Source organism: Elephas maximus, chromosome 8 (assembly GCF_024166365.1).
Source record: "Elephas maximus indicus isolate mEleMax1 chromosome 8, mEleMax1 primary haplotype, whole genome shotgun sequence".
Classification (NCBI taxonomy): Eukaryota; Metazoa; Chordata; class Mammalia; order Proboscidea; family Elephantidae; genus Elephas; species Elephas maximus.
This window is the reverse complement of record NC_064826.1, coordinates 125,900,749-125,915,806: the sequence shown is the minus strand read 5'-3', so window position 1 is coordinate 125,915,806 and position 15,058 is coordinate 125,900,749.

The following is a 15,058-nucleotide window of genomic DNA, read 5'->3' as shown; positions in this document are numbered from 1 at the left end:
CCTTCCAATCTCTTCTCTTGTTATGGGTCTGTTCAGATTTTCAACTTCAGTTTGTGTTAGTTTGGGTAGGTAGCGTGTATCTAGAGATTTGTCCATTACCTCTAGGTTTTCAATTTCGTTGGAGTGAAGTTTTTCATAGTACTCTGTTACGATCCTTTTTATTTCACTTAGGTCTGTTGTAATGTCCCCCATTTCATTTTTTATTTGGGTTATTTGTGTCCTCCCCTGTTTTTCTTTTGTCAATTTGGCCAGTGTTCTGTCGAATTTGTTGATCCTTTCAAAGAACCAACTTTTGGTTTCGTTGATTCTTTCTATTGTTTTTTCTATTCTATATTTCATTTATTTCTGTTCTGATCTTTATTATTTCCTTGCTTCTGGTGGCTGTGGGCTTCTTTTGCTGTTCTCTTTCTATTTTTTTGAGTTGTGTAGCTGATGTTTTGATTTTGTCCCTTTCTTCTTTTTTGATGTGTGCATCTTTTTTGATGTGTGCATCTTTTTTGATGTGTGCATCTTTTTTGATGTGTGCATCTTTTTTGATGTGTGCATCTATTGACCTCTGAGCACTACTTTTGCATGTCCCAAAGGTTTTGGTATGATGTGTTTTCATTCTCATTTGATTCTAGGAATTTTTTTATTCTATCCTTGATTTCTTCTATTACCCAGTGGTTTTTAAGCAGGGTATTATGCAGTTTCTATGCAATTGATTTTTTTTCCTTGCTCTTCCTGTTGTTAATTTCTACTTTGATGGCATTGTGATCAGAGAAGACACTTTGTATCATCTCAATGTTTTGGATTTTGTTGAGGGTTGCTTTGTGTCCTAAGATGTGGTCTATTTTGGAGAACATTCCATGTGCACTGGAAAAGAATGTGTACTGTGCAGCTGTTGGGTGGCACGTTCTATATGTGACTAGGAGGTTAAATTGGCTGATTGTGGCCTTTAGATCTTCTGTATCTTTGTCGAGTTTCTTTCTAGGTGTTCCGTCCTTTACTGAGATTGGTGTTTTGAAACCTCCTACTATTATTGTGGAGCTATCTATTTTCAATGCTGTTAGAGTTTGTTTTATGTATTTTGGAGCCCTCTCATTGGGTGTGTAGATATTTATTAAGGTTATGTTTTCTTGTTGAATTTAATCATTATATAACATCCTTCCTTGTCTTTTATGGTGGATTTTGTCTTAAAGACTATTTTATCTAAGATTAGTATTGCCACTCCTGGCCTTTTTTTGTTCCTGTTTGTTGATGTATCTTTTTTCCATCCTTTGGTGTTTAATGTATTTATTTCTTTGCATCTAAGGTGTGTTTCCTGTAGACTGCATATTGATGGGTCTTTTTTTTTTTTTAAATCCATTCTGCCACTCTGTCTCTTTATGGGTACATTTAAGCCATTTACATTCAATGTGATTATTGATAGGTGTGAGTTTATTACTGTAATATTGCCATGCCTTTTTTTTTTTTTTTTTGGTGTTGTTTTCTTTATTCCTCTTACTTTTCTGTGCTGAGTTCCTTTTGTTTGGGGATTTTCTTTTCATTCATTATTGTAGATTTTTTTGTTTACTGAGTCTATGTCTTTACATAAGGGTGGGGAGACCCAGGGATTAGTGGTAAGGGAGGGAAGGTGGCCTACAAGGCTAAGTGGGAGAGGAAAAAAAAGAAATAAAAAAAAGAAAAGAAAAAATGGCAGTGCTGCAGGAGCCAGTGGCTGGCAGCAGGGCATACATGGGATGGCAGTGGGCCAGTGGCTCTCTAGCTGCGGCAGCATGTTGGGAGCTGACAAGAAGGGAGGAGAGGTGGTATACGGCACTAGGTGTGTTGGAGAAAGAAAAGGAAGAAAGAAAAAAAATGGTGACACAGCTGGAGCCAATGTATGGAGGCATGGCAAACCTAGAGGCTACTCGGGATGGGAGATGGCATATGAGGCGAGGTGGGAGGGAGAAAGAAAAAAATAGTCGCGTGACAGGAGCCAGCGGATGGGGGTGCGGCAGACTCAGGGCGTCAGTGGGCTCTGGTGGCTCTCTAGCCATGGTGGCATCATGGGGGACAGTGGGAAGGGGAGACATGGCATATGGGGCAAGGTAGGAGGGAGCAAGAAAAGGAATAAAGAGAAAAAACGATGCTGCAGTGGGGGCCACTGAGTGGGGGGGCAGACCCAGGGGCCGGTGGGAAGGTAGAGGAAATGGCTTATGGGACTAGGTGGAAGGAAGAAAGAAAAGAAAAAAAATGGAGGCATGATGGGAACCGGCATGAATGGGGGGAGGTGACGTACAGGACTAAGTGGGAGGGAGAAAGAAAAGGAAGAAGGAGAAAAAAATGATGTCACAGTGGGGGCCAGTGAGTGGGGGCAGGGCGGACCTGGGGGCCAGTAAGGAGGGAGGGGAGGTTGCATATAGGCTAGGTGGGAGGGAGAAAGAAAAAAATTAAAAAAAAAAAATGGTGGCACAGTGGGAGCTGGCAGGAAGTGGGGGAGGTGTTTATGGGGCTAAGTGGGAGAGAAAATGAAAAGGAAGAAAAAAAGCTGCACAGAGGGAGTGGTAGGGCAAGCTGTGGGGTTTGTTGATGGGCTCGTATTGTGGACCCCAGTGGTGGGGGCTGCTGGAATGGGGTGGTTTTTGCTGCTAGTCACCAGAAGAGTGAGGGGTGAGAAAGTGTTTCTCTGATTACCAGTTGCTGTGTCTCCTGTTGGTATCTCCGTAAAGGTGCCTCCTGGTACTCTCTGTATGGGGTTGTTGCTGGCTATGTTTCAAGATGGTGATGCTGTGCCATGCTGGTTTTCAGGGGACTCCACTCCATATCTCTTCTTATTCCCTGTTTTTCATCAGTTTCTTCTTCCATTTGGTGTTAGATCTAGTTCTTCATCCTTTCATTTGATGCTCAGGTTTCCAGAATTGACAATTGTATCTGTTTTACTTAGTTTTTTGAGTCTTTGCTACAAAGGGACAGTATGGTGTGTCTGTCCAGGGTGCCATGTTTGCTCCCTCTCATAAATTTGCATTTTGTTCTACATTTTTCTCCCCCTCTGTCCGGGACCCTCTATTATGATCCCTGTCAGAGCCGTCAGTGGTAGTAGCCAGGCACCATCTAGTCCTTCTGGGCTTAGGCTGGTGGAGGCTGTGGTTCATGTGGTCCATTAGTCCTTTGGACTAATATTTTCCCTTTGTCTTTGGTTTTCTACATTCTCCTTTGCTCTGGACGGGATGGGACCAATATATGTATCTTAGGTAGCCACTCACAAGCTATTAAACAGACTCCACCCACCAAAGTAGGATGTAGGACATTTTCTTTATGACTTATGTTATGCCAATTGAGCTAAAGTCCCCCAAGATTAAGGTTCAGAGCCATTGGCCCTAGTAACTCAGTCCTTCAAGGCATTTGGTTGTGTCTAGGACTCTTCTATAACCTCACCTTGGTCAAATTGTGCTGACATCCCGTATATTATGTATTGTCTTTCCCTTCACCAAAGTTAACACTTGTCTACTATCTAGTTAGTGGTTTCCCCTCCCTATCCTTTCCCTCCCTTGTAACCATCAAAAATTGTTCTTTTTCTGTGTGTAAACCTTTTCTTGAGTTTTTATAATAGTGATCTCATACAATATTTGTCCTTTCGTGATTAACTTATTTTATTCACCCTAATGCCCTCCAGGTTCTTCCATGTTGTGAGATGTTTTGTGGATTCATCATGGTTGTTTATCATTGCTTAATGTTTATTTTTAAATCCCTGCAGACAGCAATGGTTAATATAAAGATGTTGATTGAAAAGCTGTCAGTCATTCTCAGCCCCAGCCTTTCCAGCCTACATAGTAAATCCTTCAGCTTGAAGCCTCGTCCCTACTTAGTGCATGAGCCAGAGAGGGGGGTTTGGGAAGTGCATGTGGAGGGTTCAAAGGGGCATATAGGAGTTTGGAATTGTTTTTTCAGGAGGTTTGATTCCAACATACTCTGGTTACCCAGGTTACATCCCAGGCACCTACATGCTCACAGAACCTCAAACCAAGAACTGCCTCACCTAGAGTGTAAGAACAACTTCTTGCCTCTCTCCACCATGAGCAGGCTGCTTGCTCCTCAGGGTCATACACCCTCTTCTTATCTCTCTTGGAAGAAAGAACTGTTCTAATGATCTGTTCCTCAGAAATGGCCTACAATGGTGTATTAGTTTACTAGGGATGCCATAACAAAGTACCATAAAGTGGGTGGCTTTAAACAACAGAAATTTATTGTATCACAGTTCTGGAGGCTGAAAGTCCAAATTCAGGGTGTCGGCAGGCCGTGTTCTTGCTGAAGGCTGTAGAGGAAGATCCTCTCTTGTCTCTCCCAGCTTCTTATACCCCAGGCATGAATATGCTTAGACACATCTTCACAGGGCCTTCTTTCTTCTGTCTGTCTCTGCCTCTGTCTCTTCTCCTCTTTTAATCACCAGTATGATTAGATTAGGACCCACCCTATTCCAGTATGACCTCGTGTTAACTGGTAACACTTTCTAAACATAGTCAAGTTCACAAGTACAGTGGTTAGGACTTCAACATATCTTTTTGAGGGATATAATTGAATCCACTTAGGAATCCTGTCCACAATTGTTCCAAAGTACCATAAAAATTGGAGGCAGGATCAGCATAGGAAAAGGTGGGAAGAGGTAAGGAAGCTTGGTATACAGATGGTTCACAATCACTGGCTCCAACATTGGTTGGTGGTACATGGACCTGTTTACCTAGCTTGAAGGTCCAGGTTAATTTGTGTAGTTTCCAAGAGAAGCTTCCTGGGGTTGCTGATTTTTGGCCCTCTGCCCTCTTCCCTGCTGTAACCCAGGTGGGTCACTTGGAAATGCTCTGCTCCTGCCAACTGACTTGGAATATCCGCACTACGTAGAAAAGCTGGTTATGGACCTCATCCATCATGTCAGATTGTGATGGATACCAGGTCATAATAGATCTAATATTTTACTATGCCTATTGCATGCTAACTTGAAATCCCTTCCACACTATTGGGGGCCCTCCCTATAGATATGACCTCAGCTGTCCTGGCCTTAGGATCAACCATTATCCCTTTCCTCCTTGGTCCAGTGGTGGGCCAACTGTCCAGGATGGGATTGAGTGGGATCATAGACAGACATCAGAGGGGTCTTTTGTGTAGGCAGGAGGCCAAGCCATTCAGGTAGAGCTTGGGACAAGGTACATTGCTTCAGAGATCAGAGGACACAGGAGACATCACACTTGAGGACTTCAATTCTTCCCCACTACCATATGTCTTGAAAGCTACAGTCCTCCCCCATACACTCAGATATCACCTTAGAGAGAGAAGCAGGGAATTGGGGCAGCCATTGAACATTTTTACCCAGAAGTGATTGAACACTTCTTAAAAGATATTCTTTAAAATATCAGCTGTTGTTAGTTGCCATAGAATTGGCTCCAACTCAGATGAAAACATTGCCCAGTCCTGTGCCATTGTGATGATTGTTGTATGCTTGAGTCCATTGTTGCAGATATTGTGTCAGTCCACCTCATGACAGGTTTCCCTCCACTTCAATAACCTTCTGTTTTACCAAACACGATGTCTTTTTTTAGGGAGTGGTCTTTCCCGATTAGCTGTCCAAAGTAAGCGAGTCCAAGTCTCACTGTTAGTTGCCCAAGTATGCTATATTGTAGTTGCTTCCACTGTCTCCATAGCTACTAATGGACAGAATAGCCACTAATAGACACAAAATATGTGCCTTAGGGGGAGATGATTGCTGCCTGAGAGATTCAAAACAATTATTGTTTATCTTGGGGTGAAGGAGGAAGGATTGTTCACTGAGGCCAGCAAGTCTAGAATGGTCAATCAGGAGGTAGTCACCCACCTACAATGAGTAATGTTCCTTGCCCGTTGCGGGGGGATTCCCCTATTACTGTCCCTTCCTTTTTATTACTTCTTTCCTCTATTTCTGTACATGCCGTTTGGCACGTAATCATTGTAGCTTGCTAGTATATTAACTCCGGGGGAGAGGGTCTTTGGGGTTCCACACCCATGGTGCAAAGTGGGGCATGCTTGGATGTGATTGTAACATTCTCACCCTGGAACTGGAGCTTGACTTTGTGGGACCTTGGCTGATGATGATATTCAATGTTCTACTCATCCCTGTGCTGTTTATTCTGTGAGTGATAAACATCTGTTGATCATGCCATTAGAACAGTGTTTGGTCTGTGCTCTTCTCTAAACAGTCCTTCACACTAAGAACTTGTGGACTCAGTACATTGCACTCACCATTCTTACTCCTAAGGAACATTCTGGTTATATTTTTTCTAAGGCTAATGTATTTATTCTCTTGGCAGTCTACGGTATATTCAATATTCTTCATCAACACCACGGTTCGAATACATCAATTCTTCTTTTTCCCTATCCAACTTTCACATGCATACAAGGCAATTGAAAAGACCATGGCTTGCGTCAAATGCAGCTTAGTTATCAAAGTGACATCTTTGTTTTTTTTTTAATTTTAAAAAGATATTTTTGCAGCAAATTCGCCCAGTGCAAAACATTATTTGCTTCTTCCATGGGTGCTGATCCAAGTAGAATGAAATCATGGACAGCTTCAAATTTTTCTCCAGTTGTCATGATGTTGTTTATTAGTCCAGTTTTGAAGATTTCCATTTTCTTCACATCCATACTAAAGGCTTTGAAATTTCAGTTAGGTCCAAGTTTTAAATAGATTGATACTTTAGTAATTTTTTTTTCTCAGAAAATAGCCAGTAAGGACTCAGGATAAAGGCCAACTTCGTTATAATCAAAATAAAGGAATTTATGTTTCTTTGTATATCTGAGGAGTGTAAATATACTGTATCCTCATTAAACATTTAATTTTTAGCATAGCTGGGAGCATGCTATAATAATATCTAGTACTTATTTAGCACTTCTAATATGCCAGGCAGTGTTCTAAGTGCTTACATATATTAACTCATTTCATTTTCATGAGAACCCATTTAATCCCCATTTAGATATAACTGAGGACAGAGAAATAAAGTACCTTGTCCTGTCCAAAGTCTCACAAAGCATATGTGGCAAGTGACAAAGCCAGGATTCAGAGCCAGGAGGTTGGGCTCCAGAGCCATGCTCTTTACCAGCACATGGACTTACTTTTTTCTTTAACATACTCTTTGAATAATTTTCCAGGTCAGTGCACATATACCTAGTCCATTTGTTTTAACAGCCACATAGTATTCCATGTTTTATTCCAAGGTATAACAAATAAACCTGTATTGGTGTCTTTGCCTTTGTCTATCTTCAGGAACAGTGGTGACTCATAGGGAAAGAATGAAAGCATTCCCTCTCCCCTCCACAGGAATAGAGATTGGCCATTATTTTCCTAAGGATTAGTGGGGACCCTCTTTAATTTGGAGACTAGTGCTTTTGCATTGCTAACAGAATTTTTTGAGAAGCTTTGCCTGATAGAACTTTAAGCCGTATTATGATTAAAAAAAAAAAAAAAAGAAGAGGGTTTACAGGCGTGGTACCAAACAAATTTGGAAATTTGGAGCCAGCACCCTAAGAAATGGTTAGGGGTAAGGGACAAGGAGAAGACCTCTGGGTCTCGGAATCTAGTTTGAGTGGTCCCATCTGTGGAATGTGAACTAGAAAGAGTCAGCTGTAGTGTGAACAGGGGGAAGTGGTTGTAAGGGGTTCTATTGGAGTGCGCTGGAGGGATATTGGATCAGAAAGTGATATCCTGCACAGACTTGGGGGCAACCCAAAGCAGACTACTTAGTGGGAAGGAGACTTGCGGAACAGGAGTGCTCCCTGCCTGGGATTTAAAACCCGGCTGCCCCTTGGCCCAGCCTCTTGGAAGAGCTGGTTAAACAATACCCACCATGTGCCCTCCTAACAACTCATCTTCCAGTGAGCAGCTTGCTTCCTGTTAGCATTCCAGGAATTTCACAAGCTTTCAGGAGATCTAATTAAATCGGGGTTTTTCCTCTTATTCTCAATGTCTTTATCTTTTTGTTCCAATTTTTGAGATTTTTTTCAACTTTATTTTCCATCCATTCTATTGAGACTTCATTTCTGCTGTATTTTTATAATTTCCAAGGGCTTTTTTTGTTAGTTTGTTTTCAGAGTGTATCTTTTTTATGATATTTGTTCTTGTTTCATGAACATGGTAGTCTCCCCTGCTTCTGTAAATATATTATTTATATTTTTTGTGTGAGTGCAGGGGTGTATAGGTACATAGGAGTAGTTTTCTTCTTCCTGCAGAGTATCTGTTTCCTTTCAGGTCTATTTTGTTTGGGTCACTGTTTTTTGTGTTATAGGTTCTCCTCAAATGTCTTATAATTTTGGTTTTCTGTTCATGATTAAAGTGAGGGGGGAACAAATAGATAGCATAAATTATATTAAACTCTGTACCTACATTAAAAAAAAAAAACATTCTTTTTAAGTGCACATGGAATGTTCATGAAAATTGACCAACTATTAAGCTACCAAGAAAATGTCAAAAAATTCCAAAGAATAGAAATACACACATAGCATTCTCTGATCACAGTGCAGTAAAAGTAGAAATTAATAACAGTTTTTTAAAAAATCTAAAAATTCATCTACCTGGTAATCAAGAAGTAACCTGTTAAACAGTTCTTGGGTTAAATGGGAAACGAAAAATAAAACTGCAGAATTTTGAAACATAGTAACAATGGAAGTATGACACAGAATCTGTGGGATACAGCTAAAACAGTTATCACAGGAAAATTTATAGCTTTAAATATCTGGAACAATAAAGGTGAAAACAACTATAAATGAATTAAACATGCAAAGTGGAAAGCTAAATAACAAGGAAAATCAAAATAAAGATGGCGAAAGTAATTAATAAGGATAAAATTACACATGAATTGTTTAGAAAACATAAAAAAGTAGAATTAATAAATTCAAAAAGTGGTCGTATGAAAAACTCAACAAAATAGAGAAACCATTACCCAAAATAAGCTTTAAAAAAGGAAAAATCACAAATACGCAAAACTAAAAATGATAAGGGGATAAAACATAAAGACAGAATTTTTTAATAAAGAAAGTACTTCGTACAACTCTATGCAAATAAATGTGAAAACTTAAAAGGAATAGATACTTTCAGGCAAACACAAGTTACCAAAGTTGACCCTAGGAGAAAGTCTAAACAAACCAATTACCATAAAGAAATAAAAAGTTTAAAGAGCTCTCCTACAAAAACAAACACCAAGCAAAATGGTTTTACAAGATAATTCTACATAATTTTTAATGATCAGATCATTCCATTGTTACTTAAATGATTTTAGAAATCACATGTAATATTAATCCCCTATAACATAAAGAAAACAAAATTCCTCACAACTGAACCAATAAGCAACATCATGATAAACAAAGAAAATATTGAAGTTGTGAAGGATTTCATTTTACTTAGATCCACAATCAAAGCCCATGGAGTCAGCAGTCAAAAAATGAAACGGCATATTGCATTGGGCAAATCTGCTGCAAAAGACCTCTTTATGTTATGTTAAAAAGCAAAGATATCACTTTGGGGACTAAGGTGTGCCTGACCCAAGCCATGGTGTTTTCAGTCGACTCGTATGCATGTGAAAGCTAGGCAATAAATAAGGAAGACCAAGGAAGAATTGATTCCTTTGAATTATGGTGTTGATGAAGAATATTGAGTATACCAGGGACTGCCAGAAGGATGAACGAATCTATCTTGAAAGAAATACAGCCAGAGCCCTCCTTAGCAGTGTGGATGGTGAGACTTCATCTCACATACTTTGGACACATGACCGTGAAGGACCAGTCCCTGGAGAACAATTCTTGGTAAACTAGAAGGTCAGCAAAAGAGAAGAAGACCTCGATGAGATGGATTGATTCAGTGGCTGCAACGATGGGCTCAAACATAGCATCAATTTCTAGGATGGCACAGGACTGGGCGGTGTTTCATTCTGTTGTGCATAGGGTCGATACGAGTTGGAATCAAGTTGACGGCACCTAACCACAATATTAATCCCTCAACCTGACAAAGATTGCCCCCACATACACACGAAACCAGAGGCCATCCTCACTTAAGAATTTCAATACAGAAATCTTAAGCATAACCTCACAGCAAATTTAAAAGGCATTGTAAAGCTTATTCCAAGAATGAAAAGGGGGCCAACATTAGGAAATTCATTAATATGTGACCATCTCCACAGATGTAGAAAAGCATCCAACAAAAGTCAAATAATTTTTTTAAAAACATTCAATAAATGAGGAATTGATAGATATGTCCTTAGCATGATAAAGTATAATCCAGAGTTAAAAAGTCAGCATCTTACTAGCTTTTCTGTGAAAGTAATGGGCATAACAATGATGTTACTATCTCCTCTACTATGTAAAATAGAGTTGGAGGCATTAGTCAATTCCATTATAAAGGACATGATTATATATCTGGAAAACTCCTAAAGCATTAATGGGAAAACTACAAATAAGAGAATTTAATTGTTGTTCTTGTTAGGTGTCGTCGAGTCGGTTCCGACTCATAACGACCCTATGCACAACAGAACGAAACACTGCCCAATCGTTGTCATGCTTGAGCCCATTGTTGAAGCCACTGTGTCGATCCACCTCGTTGAGGGTCTTCCTCTCTTCCGCTGACCCTGTACCTTGCCAAGCATGAGAGCCTTCTCCAGAGACTGATCCCTCCTGACAACATGTCCAAAGTATGTAAGATACAGTCTCACCATTCTTGCTTCTAAGGAGCATTCTGGTTGTACTTTTTCCGAGACAGATTTGTTCGTTCTTCTGGCAGTCCACGGTATATTCAATATTCTTCGCCAACACCACAATTCAAAGGTGTCAATTCTTCTTCGGTCTTCCTTATTCATTGTCCAGCTTTCACATGCATATGATGCAATTGAAAATACCATGGCTTCGGTCAGTTGCACCTTAGTCTTCAAGGTGACATCTTTGCTCTTCAACACTTTAAAAGAGGTCCTTTGCAGCAGATTTACCCAATGCAGTGCGTCTTTTGATTTCTTAACAGAGAATTTAGTAAAGTACCAATTTTTTTAAATCAAATTAACATATAAAAATCAAAGACTTTCCAAGATACACACATGTAAGAGCACAAAAACATAATGGAAAAAAAGACCCATGTACTATAGCACACATTCACATATGCACGCACACACACAATAACAGATAATATTCAAAAGAGAAAGACTATAAAATAATTCTGAAATCACAAAAGAGAATGTTTAAAATACGAACAGTCATACCAAGCTGCTGGATGGGAAGATTCAACCTCATAAAAATGTCAGTTCCTCCTAAACTACATTTTAAATTTAATACAATTCCAATAAAAATACCATCTTTTTTTTTTTTTTTCTGGAACTAGATGAGTTGATTATAAAGTTTATTCAGAAGAACATAGGGAAAAAATAGCCGAGAAAGCCCTAAAATAAAGAGAGCAAAGACAGGTGTGGGGACTAGGCTTACCAGGCATTAGAATATATTATATAGTTTCTATAATTAAAACACTTTTTATTGGTCTATTAATATACAGAAAGACCAATGGAACAGAATTTAAAAATACAGAAAAAGACTCAATTGCATGTGGCAAGCAATATATGATAACAGCAGCATCTCAAATCAGTAGGGAAAATATACGCTTTAAAATGTCATTTTAATTGAAGTATGAAACCAAAACCAAGCTGGTTGCCATCAAGTCGATTCCAACTCACAGCAACTCTGTAATTATCATATAAAAATGGACATATTTTATTCATACAGTTCAGTGAGTTTTGACACATTTATATATCAATTAAACCAGCTTGTCAAACAAGATATAGCACATTTCCAGAACCCAGAACGTCTTCTCTTGCTACTTTACATTCAACGGCATCCCCCCTCGAAAGGCAACGGCTCTGCTAATTTCTACCATCGTAGGTTAATTTTTCCGGTTCTAGAATTTCCTATAAATGAAATAATACAGTATGTACTGTTTTGTGTGTAGCTTCTTTAGCATGTATCAGTAGGCCATTCCTTTTTAATGCTGATCATTGTATGAATAGAATACAATATATTTATCCATTCACCACCTGTTCATGGATATTTGATTGTTTCAGGATTTTGGCTTTTATGAATATTCTTGTGTAAGTTTTTTTTTTTGTGGACATATGTTTTTATTTTTCTTGGGTAATTATCTAGAAATGTTGTTGCTGAGTCATAGGACAGGCATATGTTTAACTTTATGAGAAACTACAGGGCTAATTTCCAAGGTACTTTACCATTTTACATTCTCACCAGCAGTATGTGAGAGTTTCAGTTGATCCATGTTCCTCCCAGCATTTGAGGTTGTAAATAATCCTTTATATTTTAGCCATTATAGTGGGCGTGAAGTGATATTCCCTTGAATTTTAGTTTGTTTCTGGTGACTAATGACGTTGAGCACCTTTTCATGTGTTTCATTCACGTATCGTCTTCTAGGGAGTGCCTATTCAAGTCTGTTGCCCATTTAAAATTTTGGATTTCTAGTCTTTTTATTAGTGATTTGAAGTACTTTTTTTTTTTTACTATGATAAAAAAAAAAAAACCAGTAAATGGTAAGTATATATATAATACAACATTTGCCATTTCAGTATTTTTTGCATGTACATTTCAGTGACATTAGCTACACTTGTAATGTTGTGGAACCATCACCCCTATCTGATTCCAGTTTTTTCTATTTCCCCTAACAGTTCAGTGCCCTAAGCAATGGCTCCTCTTTCCCCTTAAATATTTTTAATATAAGTTATTTGTCACATATGTCATATGAATATTGTCTCCAAATTTGGCTTGATTATTCAGTTTCTTAATTCTATCTTTTGATGAATATTGTTGTTGTTAGGTGCTGTAGAGTTGACTCAAAGTGACCTTATGTACAAAAGAACGAAACACTGCCCGGTCCTGCATCATCCTCACAATGATTGCTGTGTTCGAGCCCATTGTTGTAGCCACCGTGTTAATCCATCAGGTTAAGGGTCTTCCTCTCTTTTGCTGACCGTCTACTTTACCAAACATGATGTCCTTCTCCAGGGACCAGTCCCTCCTGATCATGTGTCCAAAGTACGTGAGATGAAGTCTCACCATCCTCACGTATAAGGAACGTGCTGGCTGTACTTCTTCCAAGACAGATGTGTTCATTCTTCTGGCATTCCATGGTATATTCTGTATTCTTTGCCATCACCATAATTGAAAGGCATGAATTCTTCTTCCATACTCATTGTCCAGCTTTCGAATGTATATGAGGCAATCGAAAATACCGTGGCTTGCGTCAGGCACACCTTAGTCCTCAAAGTGACATCTTTACTTTTTAACACTTCAAAGAGGTCTTTTGCAGCAGATTTGCCCAATGCAATATGTCATTTGATTTCTTGACTGCTACTTCCATGGGTGTTGATTGTGGATCCACATAAAATGAAATCCTTCACAACTTCAATATTTTCTCTGTTTAACACGATGTTGCTTATTCTTCCAGTGGTGAGAATATTTGTTTTCTTTATGTTGAGGCTTAATCCATACTGTTGTCTTTGATCTTCTTCAGTAAGTGCTTCAAGTCCTCTTTGCTTTCAACAAGAAAGTTGTGTCACCTGCATAATGCAGGTTATTAATGCATCTTCCTCCAGTACTGATGCCACATTCTTTTTCATATAGTCTAGCTTCTCCCATTATTTGCTTAGCGTATGGATTGAATACGTGTAGTGAAAGGATACAACCCTGATGCACAACTTTCCTGATTTTGAACCACACAGTATCCCCTTGTTCTGGTTGAACAATTGCTTCTTGGACTATGTACAGGTTCCTCACAAGCACAATTAAGTATTCTGGAATTCCCCTTCTTTGCAATGTTATACATAATTTGTTACGATCCACATAGTCAAATGCCTTTGCATAGGTAGTAAAACACAGGTAAACATCTTTCTGGTATTCTCTGCTTTCAGCCAAGATCCATCTGACATCAACAATGATATCCCTTGTTCTGTCTCTTCTGAGTCTGGCTTGAATTTCTGGCAGTTCCCTGTTGATGTACTGCTGCAACCAAATTTTTTTTTTTATAGTACTTTAGATGAAGGTTTACAGAACAAGCTAGTTTTTCATTAAACAGTTAGTACCCAAAAAAATAGTTAGTACACATATTGTTTTATAACACTGGTTAACAACCCCTCGACACATCAACACTTTCCCTTCTCAATCTTGGGTTTCCCATTACCAGCTTTCCTGTCCCTCCTCCTGCCTTCTGGTCCTTGCCACAGGGCTGGTGGGCCCCTTTAGTCTCATTTTGTTTCATGGGCCAGTTCTATCTTTGGTTGAGGCGGGAACCTCAGGAGTGACTTCATTACTGAGCTGAAAGAGTGTCCAGGGGCCATACTCTCAGGGTTTCTCCAGTCTGTGTCAAGCCAGTGCTTGGCTGAGTTCTTCATCTCTTCATTTGACACTTCGGGTTCCAGGAGCTACGTTTGTCTCTGTTTTACTTAGTTATTCAGGTCTTTGCTGTGGAGGGAAGGCATGGTGCTTCTGTCTATGGCACATGTGGCCAGAAGTCCTGCTGCAACCATTTTTGAATTATATTTAGCAAAATTTTATGTGTGTGTGATATTAATAATATTGTTTAATAATTCTTGCATTCTGTTGGATCATTTTTCTTTGGAACTGGCACAAATATGGATCTCTTCTAGTCAGTTGGGCAGAGAGTCGTCCTCCAAATTTCTTGGCATAGACGAGTGAGTGTGTCCACTATTGCAACAATTTGTTGAAACATCTTAATTGATATTCCATCAATTCCTGGATCCTTGTTTTTTGCTAGTGCCTTCAGTGCAGCTTGGACTTCTTCCTTCAGTACTATTGGTTCTTGATCATATGCTATCTCCTGAAATGGGTGAACGTCACCAATTCCTTTTGATACTGTGACTCTGTGTAGTCCTCCCATTTTCTTTTAATGACTCCTGCTTTGTTCAATATTTTATTTATGGAATTCTTCAATAATGTAACTTGAAGCTTGAATTTTTCTTCAGTTCTTTCAGCTTGAGCAATGCCGAGCGTGTCCTTCTCTGACACACATGGGATCGGCCATGAGTTA